Source organism: Pollachius pollachius (assembly GCF_949987615.1).
Source record: "Pollachius pollachius genome assembly, chromosome: 5".
NCBI lineage: Eukaryota > Metazoa > Chordata > Actinopteri > Gadiformes > Gadidae > Pollachius > Pollachius pollachius.
The window spans coordinates 27,322,595-27,330,220 of NC_136938.1; the positions used below are offsets into that span (position 1 = coordinate 27,322,595).

General features: G+C 40.8%; 1 long non-coding RNA gene across 1 annotated transcript; it reads left to right on the plus strand.

Moving 5' to 3' along the window:
* Window positions 1-5,672: 5,672 nt before the first annotated feature.
* On the plus strand, window positions 5,673-6,540 carry LOC307076351. Its single transcript, XR_013811897.1, has 3 exons — window positions 5,673-5,751; window positions 6,178-6,246; window positions 6,402-6,540. It is a non-coding gene; the product is annotated as an uncharacterized lncRNA (long non-coding RNA).
* The last annotated feature ends 1,086 nt before the right edge of the window (window positions 6,541-7,626 follow it).

A 7,626-nucleotide genomic window follows, 5' to 3' on the forward strand; every position in this document is an offset into this window, starting at 1 on the left:
TATTTGCTGTTTGAATAGTTGGTGTGTACTCCCTTAATTGGATTCATCTTTTTCTAAATAGATTGCAAGCTCCCCTCTTCTTCCAGCCAACCGCAAGGTTGGAGAGGAGCATCTGACATCTTCTTGTGAAGTTGTTAGCACACCACACATCATGGAAGTACAGGTAAGGACTGATTTGAGAATGGTGGTTCTGTGGTTTGAATGCCATCTTCAATTTGATGCCTCTAGCTTGTGTTTGAGGCTGGGATTTCATACAGGCTTCATCAGTGTGTGTGGGATCACATGGTGGAAGTGATCTGGATTTTGTGAAGGAATACAAGATTTTATAAAGAGGAGCAACCTGCTATTGAATAATGTTGATGAAAAGATGATACAATTCAATCACTTGGTCCACAATGATCAACTGTGTAAAGCTGGTGTCTATTGCACTCAATAATCCGATTTTTTCCTTATGAAAAGCTGCCAAGCCCTTTGCCTCAACCTGCATCCAGCACGTCTGTCGAGACCCATGGATCCCTGATCGGTGAACCTCCAGCAAATGCACAGGTATGATCTCCTAATAACTAGGACTATATAGGAGTACACACATTATTTCACTACTCCCCCCATGTTATTCTTAGATCCTATACACATTCTGTCCAACATTGTGGCCGTTTGATACTACCATGGGGAGCTGGAAAGGACCTCCAAATATGGCTACTGTGGTTGCCTCAAACACTGACATAAACATTCCTTAGTGAAAAATGGTCACAAGTAAAAAATGTACTGACTTTGTCCAGAGTGTGTGACTTCTGTCAGAATGAAAATTTTACCCTGATGTCCTAACATTGTTTAACCGAGGATAGTGTGAGTGTGTGAGATATGTATGTTGATGTCCTGAAATTGTTTTGCAATGAAATGTCTATGGCATGGAGTCCTTGTTATTCACAATGGTCTGACTACTGCTATTGCTACTATTACTACTACTATAATACTTCTACTGTCCTACACTAATATTGCTACTACTCCACTTCCGTGTCCCAATATTGTTCAACCGAGGATTGTGTGAGTGTGAGATATGCAAGTTTATGCTTTGAAATCATTTGGGCATTAAATGTTTATGGCATAGAGTCCTAGTTATTCACGTGGTTCTGACTACTACTATTGCGAATAACTAGTAGTGTAGTACTTTTACTACTATACTATTACTACTACTACTACTACTGTTCCTACTTCTACAACCACTAATACAACTAGTATGGTAATACTATACTATTACTACTTCTACTGTTCCTACTACTTCTACTACTACATTTAATGTTCCTACTACTACGGCTACCGCTGCCAAATTTGACTCTGATGTCCAAATATTGTTCCCTCAAGGATTGTGTGAAGAATGCAAGTTTATGTCCTGAAATAGTTTTGCCATGAAATGTCTATGGCATGGAGTCCTAGTTATTCACGTTGGTCTGACTTCAAGTATAAAAGTGTATTACATACTAATACTATACTACTACTACGTATAGTATTAGTATGTAACTACTACGACTATGACACTACTATGTCCCAATAGTCAGTGTTGGGACACTAACTAGTGTTGGATATGTACATTTTTCCTGAATTTGTTTTGACATTAAATGTCAATAGCATTAAGTCCTAGTTATTCACATTTGTCTGACTACTCCTACTACAACTATACTACAACTATACTCCTACTGCTACTTCTAATGTAGTATTACTGTTACTACTTACCACTAAAATGACTATACTATTGAAATTGCTACTGCAGCTAAATGAATGTTTGAGTGTGAGATATGTAACATTATTTCCTAAACTGTTTTCGACATTACATGGATTATAAGGATTGTCTAAGCGTGTGAGATATGTAGGTGTATGTCCTGGAATTGTTTTGACATGAAATGTATATGGCATAGAGTCCTAGGTTTTCACATTGGTCAGACTACTACTACTGCTAATGCTAGGACTACTACTACTAAAACACTACTACTACTACTACTACTTCACTACTATGTCCCAATTTTGGTACAACCAAGCATTGTGTGAGATTGTTATCAGTATGTTTAAATCCTGAAATTGTTTTGATATGAAATGTCTATGGCAGGAGAGTCCTAGTTGGTCTGACTACCACTTTTACTAATACTATATTAATACTGCCACTACTACTTATGCTACTACCACTACTGCTACTACTGCTACTACTAATACTACTACTGCCACTACTATACCATTGCTAACACCCAGTGGTGTAGTCTAGGTTTTTGTAGTGGGTATACTGTGATGATTCCCTATTAGCCTCTTCGACACCGATCCTAAAAACACCGCCACACTCACTGTTGCATACAGTAGCCTACAACCACCATAAGTAATTCAGATTATTCAACACTTAATCATAAGTTTCTAGGACAATGAATAGTCAAATTAAAATCACCATTAGGCACTAGCATCAAATAAACTATAAAGCATCAATAAAAAAAAAAAGTTTTCTATATAAACCCTATACTACTGTATATCAGCTCCGGGAGTCGCAAACGGCAGCAATCACATTCTCCATGCTGCAGTTCACCCCGGACTGCACTGCACTGAGTTTGACGGTTGAACGCTGATTGGCTGTTACACATGTCACTCAGTGGCCACGCTGTTGAACGCTGATTGGCTGTAATCACGCAAAATTTGCGTCGAAGTTCAAGTATTTCAACTCGAGCGAATTTGTCGTGGCACAAATCCTCGTGAACGCGCTCGCCTGTGCACGGCGAAAGTGTGGCGCGACAAACTTGTCGCCGGTTTTCTCTCGTGAAAAATTCGCCCGATTCGCGTCTCAACGTTTACTTTCTATGGGATCTTGTCGCCCCGTCGCGTTTGGTGTGAACGCACAGTAGTGGCTAGGTGACGGGGCACGGGCGATGGACCGAAGCCTCTCGCTCTACGATGCTGCGTTCCATTGAAAAGTGCGACTCTTGACAGAGGCAGCGCAACAGGTTGAATTTGTGAATGAAAGTATGACAGTTCTGTGACAAGTGTCATACTATCATTCATGAAATAAAGAGAAATTCTGTCTCTATCGAAATTGATAGATTGATTGATTGTCATTGCGCATTTCTAAGTGGGCATACGGAAATGCTGGAGCTTTCTTAGTGGTTATACGGCGTATACCTGCATATCACGTAGACTACACCACTGCTAACACCACTGCTGCTGCTACTATACTACTTCTTATTTACTACCGCTACCTCTGAGTCCTAGTTATTCACGTTGGACACACCTCTGCTAGTGTTACTACTGCTACTACTATTGCATCTGCTAATATACTACTGTTTTCTTCCTTAGGTGTCAGGTGACCTGGATATCTCGGATGAATATAGTGACAATAGTGACTATAGTGACAAAGACTACATCCCAGATACAGATGGTGACTCTTCAGATAGCTCTCACAGCAAAGAGTTCAACAACATTAATGCTATGGGCCATAAAGTAGCAAGAATTGCATCACACAATCCAAAGGCTAATACATCAGTAAGCTTGAGCTGTGCTTCTTCAGAACCCATGGATGGTTGTAGCCCACCAGAGGAAAGCTTACCTTCTGTCACACCAATTCCAAACAGGTCATCAACAAGTGCAAAATATGGAAGATACAACAAAAAGCAATTCTGTCTTTACTGTAAGAAGCCTAAATCTAAACTAGCAAGACACCTTGAGCATGTCCATTCCAGGGAGCCTGATGTGGCAAAAGCATTTAGCTTTGACAAGAAATCGCATGAAAGAAGAGTGCTTTTACGCATTCTGACAAGTAGAGGAAACTTTTTACACAATGCAAAAGTGTCAAGCACTGGTACAGGAGAGATGGTGGCACGACGGCGGCCCACCAAAGCAAAAACAGCTGAAGACTACAAGCACTGCATTCATTGTCAAGGCATGTATGCAAGAGAGACATTGTGGAGACACATGAGATACTGTCCTTTGCTACCTAAAGCTCAAGAACAACAAACTGGGAAAAAGAGGGTTCAGTCACTCCCTTACTTGTCCCTACCACCACCGGAGGATGTAAGTAAAGCTGTATGGAACATTGCCTGTGAGATGAATAATGATGAGGTTGCATCCGTAGTCAGAGGGGAAAGATACATATTACTTCTTGGACAGCAGATGTACAACAAAAGCAAAACGACTTCTGGAAGAAAAGAAAACATACGTCAAAAGATGAGAGAATTAGCCAGACTACTCATCACTGCGAGATCTGTGACACCCTTGAAGACCTTACGAGACTTCATCATGCCTTGCAACTTCCGATATGTAATAAATGCAGTGAGATCTGTGGCTGGATACAATGAGGAAAGCAACTTATTCGGAATTGGGTCTCTGGCAGTAAAACTTGGACATAGTTTAAAGAAGATTGCAAACATCTTAGAATGCAATGCACTCATGGTAGGTAATGCAGAGGATGCAGAGTCTGCTCGCAACTTCTCAACAATTTACGACAAAAAATGGAATGAGTGCATTTCAGCTGGGGCACTGAATACTCTTGCTCAAGCTAAATGGAACAAGCCTCAAGTCCTGCCTTTCACAGAAGACGTCAAGAAGCTACACTCCTTCCTTGCCTCCAAACAGAAAAATGCAACGAGTGCCCTGCAGGTTGAGCCAAATTCCAGGAACTTTGCCATTCTCTCGAAAGTGACATTGACCCAGGTCATTCTGTTTAACAGGAGAAGGGAGGGTGAGGTTTCAAAAATGATGATGAAATCATATGTTTCTAGGGATCACACACAGATGCATAAAGACATTGCTTTGGGACTCAGTGCTTATGAGAAGAAGCTTTGTGATTACTTTCAAAGGGTGGAAATATGTGGGAAAAGAGCGAGAAAGGTCCCTGTTCTGTTAGCCCCTCATATGGTTTCTGCCATAGACCTCCTCATTGAGGAAAGGGAAAAATGTGGAGTACCCATGGAAAATGAGTACCTGTTTGCTCGTCCAGCTGCTCTCACACATTATCGAGGTGCAGACTGTTTTCGTGAGTATGCAAGGGCCTGTGGTGCAGAAAACCCAGGTACCCTCTCTTCTACCAAACTACGCAAGCAAGTTGCAACCTTATCTACCATGCTCAATATGAAAGAAAATGAATTGGATCAACTTGCCGGCTTTCTTGGGCACGACATTCGAATTCATCGTGAATTCTACCGTCTCCCAGAGAGCACTCTTGAATTGGCCAAAGTCAGTAAAATCCTCATTGCCATGGAAAAGGGAAGACTACCAGAGCTGCAAGGGAAAGGACTAGATGACATAATCATAAACCCACAAGGTAATTTTTGTGGGAAATATGCCTGATTTTCATTACTAGTTTACCTTACTTAAAAATGATACTATACGTCAAGTCATATCAAGCCTAAAACTTTGTATAAGTGTCACTTAACAAAGCGGCCTGTGCTTTGTCAAATTAGATGAGCTAGACATGTCCAGTGGTGTTTCCAGTGATGAGGAGGGGTTTTCTGGCCTACATCAGACCCAGAACAAAATGAATCAAGGATCCTCTTCAATGCCGCATTCCAAGGACGAAAACCTGATTGGTAATCAAAACGTTTTTGAGCAATGTAATTGGTATTTGTCTATTTGAGAGGGTTAATGTCTAACTTAAGGTTTTCAGTTACATTGTGCACCGCCATCTGATGATCCTATTTAATGTGTTAGATTGTTCCAGTGATGAGATGGAGTCTGCTGACCTGCGTGCGATCCACAGTGAGAGGACTCAAGGTGTAGCGCGGAAACGTGAGTTGGGGAGCAAGTCAGGTGTAAACCCCAAGGGCTGGTATTCTGCCTTGTAACTGTTGAGAGGCCCGGTCTTACACAGTGTTATTTGATCTATCGAGATAATATATTTTGGGCGTAATCATGAAGGGGAGGGGGGGGGGGGGGGTCATCATGATAGTGACTGACTTAAAGTAGCAGATTAAGTTGCTACATAGGAGTCCTCCTCACTGCTACAGAGTTTAGATGTACCAACACAAATTCTACTCTTCAGTGATATTTTATTTATTTATATTTTATTTGTAATGTATTCTGTATTGTTATTGTATGTGTTTCTAACATGAATATAAATGCAAACTTAAACAATTGTATGTTTAACATTCACTAATGCACATCTTCAGTTAAAGCTTGAAACTTAAGGAAATCTACTTCCTTATCTATTCACAGGGTCCCAGAAAAGACTTGAAGAAAGTCCTGATTCCACCCTACAAACCACCATGAGCCACACAAAACCAAGTAATGAAATACATTCAGAGTAACAGTGACAGTTGATTCAGAAATTTAAAGAGGTCAATTGTATATTATGGCTTTGAATGATAACGATCAATTGAGGCGTCTATTGGCATATACAATTCGAGTGAAAACATTCTTTGTTGTATGTTCCTTACCAGGTGCAAATGTAAACTTGAGGAGGAAGTGGGAGACTGCTGAAGTCCAAGCAATTGAAAGACATTTAATGGACTACATAAGGGGATGTAAAGTTCCTGGAAAGAGGCATTGCATGTCTTGTCTGTTGAGTGAACCCGTCGCACTGAAACATCGGAATTGGTCTGGCATAAAGTATTACGTCAACAACCGTATTGTTGCCCTGAAAAGAAAAATGAGCCAATAGGTCCGAGCAGAGCAGGGCTGTTCTTGCCCTTCTGCTTTTGCTCAACGCAACATGTTCTAAATTAGTTTTGTTAATTTACAGACAACTGTGACTTTTTATACATGTCTATGTATATGTATACAAGTGAAAACATAATTAACTTGAAAGCCGCTATATGCATAACACAAAGTGAAATGAAACCTTGAATAAAACATTCATTGGGATTAACTTGTTTGCGACATGGTTTGATTAAGTTGTACCCATAGTACCCAGATTTAATTTTTGTCCTGATTTGTTAGTTTGGATGAGAAAAATTGTGTGTGTGTATGCTAGTCCCAAAAAGTCATATAAATCTGACAATGTCCCCATATGTAGGTAAATTTCATTTAATTGAAAAAAAGGACTTAGGTAAAATATAAACAAATGGCTATAATAAGGATTTTTTTTTAAAAAGGAAACTGTTTTTAACTTGTCTCTACGACCTTCAGAAAGGCACGTCCCCATATGTAGGTGGTTGGTCATGTGTCCCGTCATGTCACAGAAACAAGTATGCGTGTGTGTGTGTGTGTGTGTGTTCCACCCTTCCTCTCCTCCCCCTCCCCTCCTCCATCCTATCCTCCTAAACACAGATGCTTCACCTAAACTGCTGAATGGTGACTGTCAAATTAGCTGCTGGGGGACATGGACGGGAAATCAGACCCCCCTCCTCCATAAATAGACGCTTGTTTCTGCTTTGGCTGTTTGTTTGTATTGGTGCCTTTCTAGTCCGGGACTGTGGGGGACATTTTTCAGAGAGACAGCCGGGCCTTGGGGAATAATGTGGACCCCCCTTCCTCGCTCTTTTCAATCACCTTTCCTCTTGTCTCATCTCCTTTCCTCTCCCCTCCTGTCCTCTTCTCTGTTCTCCTCTCCTCTCCGCTCGCCTTTCCTCTCCTATTATTTTTCGTTCTTTGATTATTCTGCTCTCTCTAATGTAAGTTCCCATCGTTCGTATTCATTCATGTTTTCTGTTCCTGGTTAGCAAT